At 39.0% G+C, this 15,532-nt stretch overlaps 1 protein-coding gene and 1 non-coding gene across 2 annotated transcripts in view; one reads left to right on the top strand and one right to left on the bottom strand.

Moving 5' to 3' along the window:
• The window catches only part of Malrd1 (MAM and LDL receptor class A domain containing 1), a 712,187-nt gene that overhangs the window by 664,076 nt on the left and 32,579 nt on the right, over positions 1–15,532 (bottom strand). The window lies entirely within an intron of this gene.
• On the top strand, positions 12,966–13,099 carry LOC120097989 (small nucleolar RNA SNORA17). Its single transcript, XR_005495942.1, has one exon. It is a non-coding gene; the product is annotated as a small nucleolar RNA SNORA17 (small nucleolar RNA).

The raw sequence follows: 15,532 nt of genomic DNA, 5'->3' as shown, positions 1-15,532 counted from the left end.
AACCACAAAGTGGAGGAAGCTTAAATAAAAGGTAAAGGCATAGACAATGTATTCAAGGAACTTACACCAGATTTCTAAAACCTAGAAGAAATGCATGTCCAAATATAAAAGACATTTAGACTCCACGTAGATATGACTGGAGAAGAACCTCTCCCCGATATACTATAGTCAAGACAGCAAGAATCTCTGATCAGGACCCAACTAGCCAAGGAAGCTTGTAAAGATGCATTTCATGCTTAGAAAGTAAATCACCATCAACCAAGGTTGTTATAACCTGTAAAATTATCTCCTAAAATTGATAACCCTAAGCGATCTCCAATTGTTAAACACTTGCAAATGACAATCTCGTTTATTCCAAAGGAGTCTTTTGGGGGAAACAAAGCACTCTTAAGGGTAGGCCACATAAGCATCAGTACATGACAGCAGCCTCAGCAGTATCTTTGAGGTTCTTTGTCTTATTATATTGTATTGCACAAGAGATTTAGTTTATTTATTTTTATTTTTTAACCTACATGTCATTTGCATATATTATGGCTTCTAGTTTTGTGTTTTTATGGGATTCCTGAGTAGGTGAATGAGTGGGTCTCTGTGTCTCTATATGTTCCTTATGCCTTTTCTTGGGCTCATTTCCTTCTGTTTGTTTGTTGGTTGGTTTTGTCCAATTATGATGTTTACTTCTTTTATTTTACTTTATTTTATATTATCCCTTAGAAGCCTGCTTGATTTCTAATGAGAGAAAGAATGAGGGATGGATCCAGATGGGAGGGGAGGTAAGAAGGAACTGGATGAGGAGAGGGAGGGGGCACTGTTATGATGATATATCATATGGAAAAAAATCTATTTTAATTATTTTTAAAATGACTGAAATCAGATTGCAAAAGTAGTTTCTTTGCCTTTTATAGTCAGCAGGACCACATATCATGGACCATTTGGTTTTTTGTGGCAGCACAGGTCATAGGTATCAGCACTTGCCACAGACCTAAGCATGGTCTTCAGTGGCAGAACAAACTGTGGACAACAATACAACCTTCTGCCACAGCACTGGCCACAGATAGCATCATAGCCCTTGGCAGCAGCACAGGCTAAGTACATTGACATGGCCTCAAGTGACAGCTCAGGCCACTCAATCAAACTGGTCCCTGGCAGCAGCATGACCCATGGCATGGCCATCAGGCAGCACCAGAGACCACAGACATTCACATGGTCTTAGGAGAATGCAGGCCACAGACATCAACATGCTCCCCAGTTACTATATGACCATGGACACCCACATGAACCTTGAGCCTGGGGCAGTGGATGAAATGTCCTGAGGTAGCCTCCTTGGGCAGCATGGAAAATAGAGGTCTTTCAAAGAGGTCCAATCCAGAAACTGTTGTTCCTCAGAACCAGGGAGATCCTGAAGCTATGCAGTGTATGGAGGGGCTGATTCTGCACAAGCCACAGGATGGTGCACAGTAACCTATTGGCCATAGTCAGCAAGGACATACCTCCTCCATCCCTCACAATCCACTGCAGCCTTTTCTAACACCTATTAACCTATCACCACTGTCTCATCGCCAGTTCTGCCTCTTTCCACAAGCACTCACCACTCCATTTCTCAAACTTCCAGACTCTTCTTTCAACTTTGGAGATCTGTTTAGTTCTACAACTCATATTAAATGGTTCTATATGCATACATTTTTTGCAACCTACTTTTAATAAGGGTTCAACCTCTCCTCTAGCCCACCAGCAGAGGTGGTGGAAGAGAAAAGTTATCAGGATACAGGGGAAAGTGGACCTGTTCGGCAATAGTTCTTTGGGGTGAGCTCATCTCCTTGGGCAGCAGTTTAGTCCCGTAGCAAACACCAAACATCACCTAGCAGCTGCAAACCAGTCCTCTAGGAAGGCAGACAGCAGGCATGAACCAGTAGCTACAGTCCAGTTCTTTCAGCAAGCAGACACCAGGCAGCTGTAGTTCAATCCTGAAGAAACCACCAGGCTGGCCAACTGCCTGAAGTGATGCTGCAGACGTGGTAAGCTGTGGCAAGAACCTCACAAGCAGTTCTTAGGTGAGTTTCTCTCAATTATGTGAGGCAAACCAATACATGTGCGTCTTCAGTGAAGAGTACGGAGGCAGAGCAAACCAAACCAATGTTCAGTGCTCATCTCCCACTGTCTATGGGGTCAAATTTATACTCCTTCATCAAGCATCCTTTCACCTGTGACTGCTTTAGGAAAAGTCTCTTATGTGTGTGCTTTAGCAAGGCATCCATTCACGTGTGTGCCCCAGTAAATCATCATTTGGCATAATCAGCTTTCCAAAGAACTAGAAGCTTCCACTTCATGGTTCATTTGCTTTCTTTATGTATAGGTGTTTGTTTGTCTAGTCCTTTGTACTTTCTAAATGGTGACCTTCCATGAGGGTATATATTTGGTTACAAAACTCTTTTCTGTGTGCTGTCCCTTTGTCTGAATGATGGTGTTCTTTGCTATACAGAAAATCTTTAGCTTGATGATATCTCATTTATTTGTTGGTCTTAATGAATATCCTAATTTTGTCCTGTTTTAGAAAGTCATTTTTTGTGCGATTGTGAGACTGAGAGCATCTGATCTCATAATTGCGGTCCTTGGTCCATTTGGAGTTATGTTTGATGCATGGTAAAAATATGAATCTATTTTTCATTCTTTTATATTCAGTCATCCAATTTGATCAGCATAATTTGTTGAAGATACTGTCTTTTGTCCAGGATCTATTTTTTGGCTTCTTTTTCAAAGATCTGATATCAATATAAGGGGGAATTGATTTCAATTAGATTCTACTGATTAACATATCTGCATTTATGTCCAAAACTATGGTGTTTCTATTACTATGATTCTTTAACAGAACGTGAAACTGGTGTGCCAATGCAACTAGAATTTGTTTTATTAATCAGGATTGATTTAAGCATCTTGTTTTTGTTGTTTCTTTGTTTCCACACAAAGTTAAACATTTTAATTTACATTTTCAATAAAGAATTAAGTTACAGTTTTTATTCAAATAACTCATTATATTATCATCATTATTATTATTGTTGTTATTATTAATTTTCCTTAGTCACTTTATATCCTGCTCCCTGTCCATTTCCCAGTCACCCTCTTCCACAATTTTCCCTGCATCTCCCTTCCCCTTCTCCCCTGAGCTGGTGCTGAACACAGGGGGGTGGATCCCAACATCCTCACACATCAAGTCTCTGTAGGGCTGTCAATGACAGGGGGCTGAGTGTACCTGGAAGAGAATGGGGGACAAGGGATGCGAAGAAGGACGCCAAGACAAGAGTCTGATCAAGGCGACAATTTTATTTTTCCCCAAGACTGAATTTATACTATAACAGGGGTAGCAGAGGGAGGGTGGAAGTAAGAAACATTTACACAGGCCAAGGACACAATATTTGTGTGGTCAGGGAATCAGCTGATGTTGACAGGATGTCAGAAAGGTCACGTTTGTCAGATCTATTAGTCAGCAGGATGTTGGTTTTTCAGAAAGGTTACGGGTCATCACATTGGGTATCTTGATGTCAGATGTATTTCTCAGCAAGGTCACAACCTTATCACATCATTCATCCTGACCACCAGATTTGTATTAGTCTTCTGCAGCTGGCTGGGGATTTTCCATGAACCCAGTCATATTTAACTAACCATAATAATAACATCAATAATGGAGGGCTTCAAGGGCATTGCTCCCAACATAGGGCTAGGTGTACCCTCTCCCACTGAGGCCAGACAAGGCAGCCCAGAGAGAAGAACATATCTCACATGTAGGCAACACCTTTTGGGACATCCCTAGATTCAGTTGTTTGGAACTATGGTTATATGAAGAGCAAGCTGTATTTCTGCTACATATATGTGGAGAGGCCTAGGTCCCACCCATGTATGTGCATTAGTTCAGTCTTTGAGAGCCAAAAGGGTCCAGGTTAGTTGACTCTGTTTGTCTGCACGTGAGGCCCCTACCACCTTAGGGGCCACTATTCTTTCTCCTATTCTTCCATAAGAGACCTCAAGCTCCAACCACTGTTTGGCTGTTGGTGGCCTTGACTGTCGATTGCTTTTGGTAGGATGGCCATTTTAACAGTATTCATTCCACAAATCCATGAGCACTGAAAGATTTACCATCTCCTGGTGTCTTATTCAACTTATTGCTTCAATGCTTTTAAGTTTCTATTATATAATTCTTTCATGTGCTTGAATAAAATTATCCCAATATATGTTTTTGGGGCTATTGTAAAAAGTACTGTGTATATACGCATCCTTCTACTTCCCTGGAAGTTTTGTTTATCAGATATAGAAGTTTCCTGGTGTCATTTTTACGGTTGCTTATATTCAAAATGTTATCACCCTCAAATAAAAATTTAGAAATCCATGGAGAAATAAGAATATTTAAAGAAAATAAAAAATGAAGGGATTTTTATGACAAAAAACAAATCTGCATACATTTTGTAAAAAAATAAGGCACACAGAATAAAATACAGTCTTGACTATGAAAGTCCAGAATATAATACATTCAATAAAAGTAATAGTATTCCATCACAGAAAACAAACAAAAGCCCTAAAACTAATAAAAAAGTATCTATCATAATCCAACTAATTAAAATGTCTAACAAAGCCACAAAAAATAGCAAACCCTTTCAATAATTATCTTAAATGCTAATGTACTTGACTCATAAAAAGTCAATAGCTATTTATATATTGGGAACATGAAATATTCACTTCATTGGTAAAGACACAGTAAACAGGGTAAAAATATGGAGGAATATTAAAAAAACAAGCAAGAGGTTGGGGATTTAGCTCAGTGGTAGAGCGCTTGCCTAGGAAGCACAAGGCCCTGGGTTCGGTCCCCAGCTCCGAAAAAAAGAACCAAAAAAAAAAAAAAAAAAAACAAGCAAAACTAAAACTGATTCAATTCTCATGCTGGTTATATCAATCTAAATTTAAACAAGTCAAGAGAGATAAAGAAAGTCACCACATAGTAATAAGAAGGACGTTCCTCAAGAGAAATGCAATGTAAAACATTTCTCCACTTCAGGATAGTTCTCTCACTGTAACTTCAACTTTTCAATGCCTATTTTTAAGGATGGTTCTTAAACTCTTTAATTTCTGTTTTAGCCCACCACTACCAGAGGTAGTGAAAAAGAAAGGATACAGGGAAGTGGACCTGTTTAGAAACGTTTCCTTAGAGCCACTCTCATCTGCATTCTCAGGAAATCAGCACTTCAGTTCACAGATCAACAGTGGCAGCTCGATCTACTCGCAAACGCTTCATGAATACAACAATAGTCCAGGTCAGTAGAGTCAGTATAAAAAACATGAATCAGTGGCAGTATTACTACCCAGCGGAGACAGCCAGGTCTCAGCCTGAGCACAAGTCAGCAAAAGGGACCAACAGGAATGCCAGAAAAAGTTTTCAGCTGTGCCTCTCTCTCAGCAAAGCAAAGACTAGCAAAGACAGAAGACCTATAAGCAGTAAGATATACAAGCAAGCCAAGCTCAACCTCCATTACTGTCCAGCGAGTTCTATTTATACTCCCTCCAAATGTCATGTGTCCTCCATGCAACATCACTTTGCCAATCAACTGAAGTCTGCAGAAGCAGCAAAAACACACACAAAAAAAAAAAAACAAAAAAAAACAAAAAAAAAACAAAAGACAAACAAAAACAAAAACACCTCTTGCACACCACGGAAGTTTTTTGGGGCATTTCTTTCTTTGGAGTCCCAACAAACGGAGTTCAACTGAACAATGTAAGGCAGACAAATATCTGCGTGTCATTAGCAAAGAATCCTTCATCATGTGTCCTTTCATGTGCTTGCTTTAGCAGCACACGATTGGTGATTCCTGTGTCTGCTTCAGAAAAGCACCCCTTCAAGTGTTTGCCCCAGAAAAATACCATCCAACACAACTGTCTTTCCAAAGAACCCTTAGGTTTCATCTTCAACTCACATTTATGAAACAAATATTAAAATGTCCAAAAGGTCAGATAGGTCCTGTGGCAATAACAGTGGCTCACTTCAATACTCAAGGGCCACATTCAAACAAAAAGCTAACAAAATTCACAACTAAACTATACCATATATCAAATCAAGATGAAAACATGATATATAAACACTCAGAAGCTATCAGTACATCTCTGCTCTTGCATTAGAGAAAAGGTGTATTACTTATGCTACATAAACCAGGAAAAACAAAATATATACAGAAATTTAAAACTCTAAATAAACAAAAGTGGATATGTGAGTGGCTGGGTGAATGGAGATATGTGTAAAAAATTTGACTTTATCAAAATTATCCATGCTGGTGGCTAGCATGATAGCTCCATGATTAAAGACACTTGCCATTCAAGCTTGGAGACAAAAACTTGATGATGTGAAACTGTGAAAAGATGGCAAGAAGAGAACCAATTTCACCAAGTTATCCTCTGATCTTTAGATCTATGTCAGGGGACCAAAATATTGATAATCGTGCAAACACACATTATAATTTTAATTTTAGTTATTTAAGAGTTCTGTACAATGCTATCAGTTATTCCTCTCCCCCAATCTACCAAATGTTTTCCATCAACTCATTGAATCTAACTTGTGATGCCCATATATTCTTGAATGTACATTTTTCCAAAATAAAATGTTAAATGTATCATATGATACGCGCTTAAGGACATCTACTCTCCATCTCCCAGTAAGTATCAGTCTCTAATAGCTCCACAAACAAGTATGGGATCTCTTGCTCACTCTTCCTCCATACTGAGGTTACTCTGGCTTAACAGTATCTTCTGCATGTTTCCATAACTACTTTTAGTATACATGTCAAACTGTCCTGCTCTGTGCAGAAAAAAAATAAAAATAAAAGATTCCAAACACCTTGTAATTATTTATGACCTCTGATTCATAATACTCTGTCTTCCCTAACTTGGTGACTTTTTCTTTGCTGTGAAAAGATACCAGGAACTAAGCAACTTATAAAAGAGAAAGTTTTTTATGACTTATTTTCGTTCACAAAGTGAACCACTATGGGAACATGGCAGCAGGTAGACAGGCACTTAATAATCTGGTGCAAAAACAGAGAGGTTACATATTGAGACAACCATGATGTGGACAAAGACAGAAACAGACATGGCATGGGGAGGAGGGGAGAAAGAGAGAGGGAGAAAGAGGGAAAAATTGTAAATGGAGTGGGTTCTTGAAATGTCAAACCCCCAACAAGACCACACATCCTAATCCTTCCCAGACAATTCCAAAAGTTTAGAACAAAACATTCAAATATATGAATCTGTGAGGGACGATCTCATTGAAGCCACTAAAGTTTCATCTTCCACAATAATTCCTCAGGCTGGAGAGGATGGGTAGTGATATAGATAAGCACGTAGGATTGAGCACGCTGAAGTCTTTGTGTTAATTACCATCTATTGTAAATAGAAGCTTCTCTGGTAAGGAGAGATAGATATAGATATAGATATAGATATAGATATAGATATAGATATAGATATAGATATAGATATAGATATAGATATAGATATAGATATAGATATAGATATAGATATAGATAGATAGATAGATAGATAGATAGATAGATAGATAGATAGATAGATATGTAATTAGGAGTTGTTTAAATAATATTTCCATTTATGTTAGTAGTAGTAGGTTTTTCTTCAAGGCTTCACTAGCCACAGGTTCTTGATCACAGTATTGAGAGTAAATATGGATTTTATCCCCTGGAGTGCAATTTAAATCCAATAAAAAATGGTTGGTTATTCCTATTCAATTCACACCATGATTATAACAGTGGCCATGTCTGCTGGCCAGTCATCATTGTAGTTCTCCAAGTTCATCTCTGTGTAAGGCTGATGGTTACTGGTTACTGTTCTCTTCCAGCAGTATGTACTGGCACTATGAACTCTAGTCAGGGGAGATGAAACTTCCAGATAAGTATCAGTTTGATTTATCTCTGTCTCATGACTCAACTCTGGGCTGTGTTCAGCAGTAGGTCAAGTTCTAGAGGATAACTAATAGAATTCACGATGATGCAATATGTAGGGGTTTATTGCATCTTACATGTCAATAGTCCCAAGAGAGTGAACCCATTTATGACACTCAGATTTTTATTTGTTAGTCTCTGGTGTCAAGTAAGGGCATTGTAACTGTTCCATTTCTCCACTTAAATTATTTACATGTATATGAAGCATCCATATATGTATGTATGTATGTATGTATGTATGTATGTATGTATATATATATAAACATCTAGACACACATATATATTTGTATGTGTATATATTTATATGAAGCCACATATGTGTGTGTGGGTATATATATATATATATATATATACCCACACACACATAGAGATAGAGATAGAGAGAGAGAGAGAGAGAGAGAGAGAGAGAGAGAGAGAGAGAGTTGCTTCTACAGTAGGAGGAGTACATACTACCTAAAGGTTTTAGTTATTTATCCCTCCCCACACTCCCCATTGCCCTGTCCCCTTTGTCCTATGATTTTTAATTAATATATACATACTATGGAAAGAAAATAAGTGACAAACACGGATTCTTAACAGGGAACACTTTAAAAATTAAAATCATTGGAAATCAGGACAAGAATGTGGAAACTAAATGTAAATAACTAGAGAAAGTCATGTCATGTAAAAGAATAAAAAAGGCACAAGGGTTTGACACAAAACCAAGCTGCTAATTGGTGTCCAGATGGAGTCAAGAACACAAGACTCCATGGTTCAAATGCAGATTTTATTTATTTTATTTTTGTCTTTCCAAGCAAAGGAAACTTTACAGATGTTAAAAGTTAATTATAAGCATGAATGGATAATCAAGGAATTATGCAGCTCTCTTTCTGTAAAATCTGAGAAAAGAGAAGGTATGCCCCTCAGCCACTGCCGGGCCTCAGTTTTTGTTGCTGCTGTGACAATCTACTTTATAGTCAGTGACTTTCAGTAGCACAAATGTATTATCTCCCCATTCCTGTGGGCTATAAGGGGAGACACAGGATGACTTAGTCGAGTCTTTGCTTAGATACTCAACATGCTGAAATTAAGGTACTGGCTCATTTCTTCCTCATGGCTCTGGAGATGAATCTGCCTTCCAATTCAATCAGGTTGTTAGCACAATTCTGTTCTATGCAGTTATAAAGTGAAGGTCCCTGTTCCTTTGCTAACTACTACGTAGTTCTTCATTTCTGAGGGCTCTCCTAGCCTTCTTTTATGCTGTCTTCTATGCATGCTTTTGGACTTGGAAGCCTTCTCCCTCATCTCTCCTATCTTCTCCTGTTTATGCCTCCTATGGCTGCATTTAGCCCACTTCAGTGGTTCAGTGTAATCTTCTGATTCTAAGGTCAACTAGTTGAAGCACTTAGTTACATTTACAAACTTCTTTCCCAGAAGTACCTGTGTCTGATTTGGTAGCTGGGGCATAGGAATCTTGCAAAAGTGGCAATGTTTAAAATTATGCTAACCAGGACCAGTAGATGTTATTTGTTTCTCATGTTTCCTATGCTATACAGCAGGTGTTGGCCAAAGCTAACAAAGTCTAACCATAGTGTAGGTTACCGTTATGTTGTCAAGGGGTGTGGAAAATTCAAGTGAGTATTAATGAGAACAGAGGCAGAGAAATGACACATGCTGAGTTCTTTCAACGAGCCAACTAGCAAAATTCCATCATAATTGATGACTTTCATTCTAATTCACCACTGGCTATCATTCAAACATAAGCCTTTAAAATTTTCTATTATATTCACTACAATATACGGTTACTGAATTCAGATAGTTCCACTGAGTATGACCATTTTTCACTATGGCTCAATTAATTTGAATAAATTTACAAGTAAATAAGCCATTAATCCTTAAAGATACAATTCATACTAAAACAAAGGGAATTATACAAAGGTGTATTTCGATATTTTAATGAAGAATCAGAGCATGAATCATTTTTAGCTCTGAAATTAAGTTATACCTTAAGTTATTTGACAGTTTGATTACTAAGGTTGTATGGTGACTTACCGTGATGTTGCATCCACTAATTTATGCATCTAAACTGTCATTTCTAATCTCCTCATTGACAGATACATCAATTTGAAATAAAGTAAATTGAAAAATAAGATGATATTCTGATTCTTCATAGCTGTCAAGTTTGCTAGGGAACTATGAAAATCCTATGTAGTTTATTCTTTTCAACTGCAGAGCATATACAATGTTCCAATACATATATCATTAGCTTGCTGATCAGAAATTATGGTAGAAATTTAAGGTTTTTTGAAAGTTCTACTTGAGACAGAGGAACTGTTAAGTTCCAAATATCCACGCCTTTGAAATACTTTGGCATTCCTTAGCTACCACCTTATCTCCATTACTCACTGTTCCTCCCCATGCATGAGACCTTCCACTGTGAAGGTGTTCAGATCCGGAAGAGAAAATGAGAGAAAGAAACAGTAGCATTGAGAAAATCAGTAACATTCAGGTGACATGAGACATGACATCCTCAGCATACATGCACACTTAAACACATACATACACACATAAATACATCTTTATTGACTAGTATTGTGTATTGTGTATTAGTCCAGGCATGCTATGGCACATATGTGCCAGGCACAGAATACCATTCAGTACCCCTCTCCCCGTTCCTTGTTAGGTTTTGAAAATCCAATTCAGGTTGTCAGGTGTGCATAACAAGTGACCCACTGACCCATCTCACTAGTCTCACTGCTTAAACTCTTAAGTGTTTAAAGCAACAGACTCGTGCTCAGTCCTTCTGTGTTAGTTAGGTCTAGTCCCACAGTACAAAGCAGAATAACTGGGACACAGACAATACAGCTCCAAAAACAGAATCCTTAAACAAAGGCAAGCAGATGCCTAGAACAGATGAATCATGCAATCGAAAATTCTCTGGGTAAAAACAATTTAGATGCTAGCAAATGATATCTGATAAGAATATACATTTAGGAGCAGACTTCATCGTCTTTGACCAATTGTGAGTTTTTTAATGTACATATGAATCCAGAAGAATAGTTAGGTTAGGGTTAGTGGAATGTTTTTCTTTTGTCTCATGAGCACAAAACTAAGGTTTTGTTTTTGTTTTTGTTTTTGTTTTATGTCAGTAGATTGAAAGTTCACAGGGGAGAACTGTACTCCTTTCCACTGTATCATTGGGCCCTAGGGCAGCATTAATATAACACAGATGCTCAACAAAGAGCTTTTGGGATAGTATGGAAACTAATAAATCAATATTCATTTTTCCTCATTTCAATATAAACAGCTATTCAAACCACAAAGCTTTAAATGCATGATTTATATAGTGACCATGAGGGATTCCCCACATTCAATGGACTCTTCATGATAACTAATCCAACTCACTCTATCATTCACCCTGCCTAGTCTTCTAACATCGATGTGTGTTTTCAGATCCTGGAAGGAAAGCAGCATGAGCCAGACAGGGAGGTGCTGGAGATCACTAAAATGAAAGCCCAAAGATAAACAAAATGATTATAGTAGGAGACAAAGTTTGTATTAGTCCTGTTGTAGCTTGTTGTGCCATGTTCAGTTTATATCCCTCCTAAGTCTGCTCTTTTCTGAGGGAAAATGTAGGAGAGATTGATCTGCAGGACTGAGGACATGGTGAGGGATACTGATAAAAGTGGAAGAAGGGGAATTTTTGGTAGGAATGTACTGTATGAAATAATTTTTTAAAAGATATAAAGAATTATGGGGTTGGGGATTTAGCTCAGTGGTAGAGTGCTTGCCTAGCAAGCACAAGGCCCTGGGTTCGGTCCTCAGCTCCCCCCCCCAAAAAAAAGAATTACAAATAAAAATCTGAAAGCTCAAACCTTAAGGGGCTCTGAACATAAACAATACAGGTATAATTTTTTTAAGGAGTAGAAACACTGAAAGCAAAGAAATTCCTCCAGACACAAGAATTGGATGACATTTCAGGAAATTTGTGTGGCTAAAGCTCTAATAGAAAGGCTGCTGGGTAAAAACTGAGAAGGGGGACTCAGAAAGCTATGTCAACACTAAGAAAGAATTGTAGAAAGAGAACAAGGATAAAGATGTCCATGGTCTAAGAAGAACAAGTGGAAGCCTGTAAAATAGAGAGGGGTGCTGAGAAAACCAAAATGCCTTAAGGGAAGGTAGGTAAAATGAAATTGGACGTGTAGAATAGTATCAGGAGAAAGACTGAAATAATGTGGGACAAAATTATCAGGGAGATAACATGGTGGAGGGAAGGATAATCCAAGGGAAGAGTGCATGAAAAAGTCATACAAAGTCACTTATTTGACAATACAATGAAAATATAATGTAAGAGAGTAGATCCATGTGGCATAAGTTATGTGTGGGGAGTACTAGAGGTTAAAATATTCAGCATGGATAAGAGGTGAGGAATGAAGGAGGAGGAGACATTTGGTGGGTTAATGTGCAGAAGACTTATGAAAACCCATTAGTTAATAAAAAATTTCAGCAAATAACTTTTAAAAAATTAAAAGTTCATCAAATAAATTTTTAAAAATACATTGCACATGTAAGCAATGAGGCTCCCAAAAGGCATGAGTTATGAGATACAAATTATCATACAAAACGTGGAATTTTTCCTTACAAGCAGGGTGGTCCTAGAAGCACCCAAAGTAACATACGTTCTTGCAATTCTCACCATAACTTGCTGGTTAGACTCAAAAACTGAAGACACTACATACTTTAACTGTAGCACATAGAGAAATAAATCAACAGCAAAACAGCCAGGATACTTCCTCATTGATAAATAAATAGAACTGAGGACTGCTATGTAGCCTACAAGCAGTGTAAAAACATCAATAGTTTCACTCAGCACTGGACCCTACATGCTATAATAACAACCTGTAAGCCAAGATGTGTCTGCTATAGCAACAGTGGCATGACTGTTATTGGGCAAGTAGCCACTTTCTGATTAGATCTGAAGTGTGTTCTTTAAGTCCATATCTGGTTCCTGCCCCTAGAGGGGTTACAGGTGTGGCTGCTGTGTCACATGTGCATTATTAGGTGGCATAAAGGAGATGGGCTATGTCTATGCTCTGTGTTATGACCTATTAGTGTCTGAATAATTAGTGTAGAATAACATTCTGTAAAATAGCAAACCTGAAATAGCCACCAATCTGATGCCAGGCAGGCCTATATGGGCTCCCAGAATGCAAGCATGCCAGATACTTGAGGGACTGTGAGGGTCTGGACAGTGGTGATACCATGATAGACAACCTTCACAAGAGGCAACTCTGGCAGGACAGGAGAGAATCAAAGCAAGACAACCACCAGACTGGCACCATGAGGCCTGGACAGGGAGCTGAACTGAGATAACCACCAGTCTGGCACCACACAGGGTTTGGGGTTCAGAACATGCCCAAGATGACCCCTGTTCTGTGCCATAATGCAGGAGAGTGTCATACCACTCCTAAGACCACTCCTGAGATGACCCCAGGCACTCAGAGTCCCCAGAGAACACTAAGTTGGGTAAGTAAGTGGTAAAGAAATGGAAGATAATAAAATATAGAAGGGTGTGAGCACAATGAAGAGGGATAGAACTAGAGACGTTAGGTTAGTGTGGAACAGCCTGATGTAAGTCACCACATAATGTCACCTGGGACCATGGTGGGGTCTTGGCCTGTACTGCCACCAGGGGCCACATCTGGGTCTGTGGCTCTGAAGCATCAGCAGTCTGTTACCACCAAAATCCAGGCAGACACTTCTAATCCAAGCTGATACCCAGGAGAATGTTGATATCTGAGGGCTATGGAGACCTGGCCCCACCCCTCACCTGGGCATCAAAGGAGAGCTATTTTAGGAAGCATGAGAGGAGAAGAGCTGACCCTGCTCAGAGCCATCTGCAGTGTTCAGGAGAACACATTTACAAGTTTTGGGGGACCCTCCCTAGGGATATAAGAGTAGAAGAGTTGGGCCTACCACTTATTTCCTGAGCAGTGACATGTACCACACACAAATCTCCTTCTCCACACCGCTCATTGCTCGCCACTGAGGCAGACAGGAGAATTTGTCCCAAGCTCATAAGGACAGGAAAGTCGCCCTTGTCTATCACCATCTACAACACTCAGGTTAAGCAGGGTAGAGCTGGTCTTTGGGGTTTGCTCATGAGCTGACTCCAAGGGCATGAGAATGGGAGAGTGGGATTACCATCTTAGATCCTCCCATACCCAGATTTTGAGTTGGCCCACCCCAATGTCTACTCCATTGATGAACTACTGGAGTACATGATGGGGCTGATCTACAGATCCAAAACTACAGGATCTCCATGACACAGGACAGAAATAGGATCACTAAGAAGAGTCCCAGTGAGGAGCTTCCAGTACTAATAGAGTAACCAGAGGCTTCATACCAGACAAAGTCATTGCAATGGACATTAGCAAACAGCGAAGTGTGAACAGAAGGGTATTATTGTGGGACACACTGTAACCTACTACAGTATGAACAGTATTTTTAGTTTTTTTTATTTCTCTGTTAGAATGAGGTTGCAGGGGTGGAATGAAATATGAGAGGAAGGGGAGAGGAGTGGGATTGGGATACATGATGTGAAATTCACAGAGAACCAATATAAAGTGCTTTTAAGAGTTCATAGCTGGGGAGGTCATAGGCTCTATGATAGAACCTGCTGTTGTTATTTTATTAAATGGTCACGTTCCCAAATAGATGTTTAAATACCTGGGGTACTTTCAGCCTTAGAGGAGATTCTTTGGCATTGGTCAGCCATCAATGAAGAGACTAGTAACGGGCCAAAATGCAAATAAGAGATTGCAAGTGTACTAACTATAATATATCTATCAATGAGCCCATTCCCCACAAGGCTCCAGGAGCATCACAGGAGGCATGGAATGGATGAAAGGAGCAGGAGGATAGGAAGGCCCGTGAAACGCTGTCTTCAGTAGGAGACATGGTTACTGCACCCAAGAACATACAAAGCCGCGGTCACCTGGATAAGAGTTACACAAGATCAAGCCAAGCAAAACTCCAGTGTAGGTGAAGGAGGCCCCAATCCTCACTGAGGAGACCACTGGCTGTTGATAGTGCTCTGAGAGAGAGATGGTAACATACTAAGCACACATGAGATGCACAAATGGAACTTGGTGGAATATCGCACATAAAAAGAAGACATAATTAAAAAAAGAACGTGTCAGTGATACATGGTAAGTTGGATGTACAAAGGGGTAGATATGATCATATGTTGATGTATATAATTGTCAATAATAAAAAATTCCAATTATAAAAAGTAAATTCTGGTCATTTGGCTAAAATTCCAATCTCCTTGTGGAGGAAACAGTTCTAGGCACTAGGGAAAAATGTATTAAAATATTATTTAAATTGCTGCCCACAAGAAGAATGACAGTGTGGTGATTTGCATCTGTGTAAGTTATTCATCAGCTTAAAAATTCACAATATATCATCCTGAGTGAGGTAACTCAGGTCCAAAAGGACATGCATGAAATGTACTCACTAATAAGTGGATATTAGCTAAAAGATGTACAGAATATCCATGATACAATCCACAG

The sequence above is a fragment of the Rattus norvegicus genome, chromosome 17, assembly GCF_036323735.1.
Source record: "Rattus norvegicus strain BN/NHsdMcwi chromosome 17, GRCr8, whole genome shotgun sequence".
Classification (NCBI taxonomy): domain Eukaryota; kingdom Metazoa; phylum Chordata; class Mammalia; order Rodentia; family Muridae; genus Rattus; species Rattus norvegicus.
The sequence above is the reverse complement of the archived record's forward strand: the minus strand, read 5'-3'. Positions and strand labels throughout refer to the sequence as shown.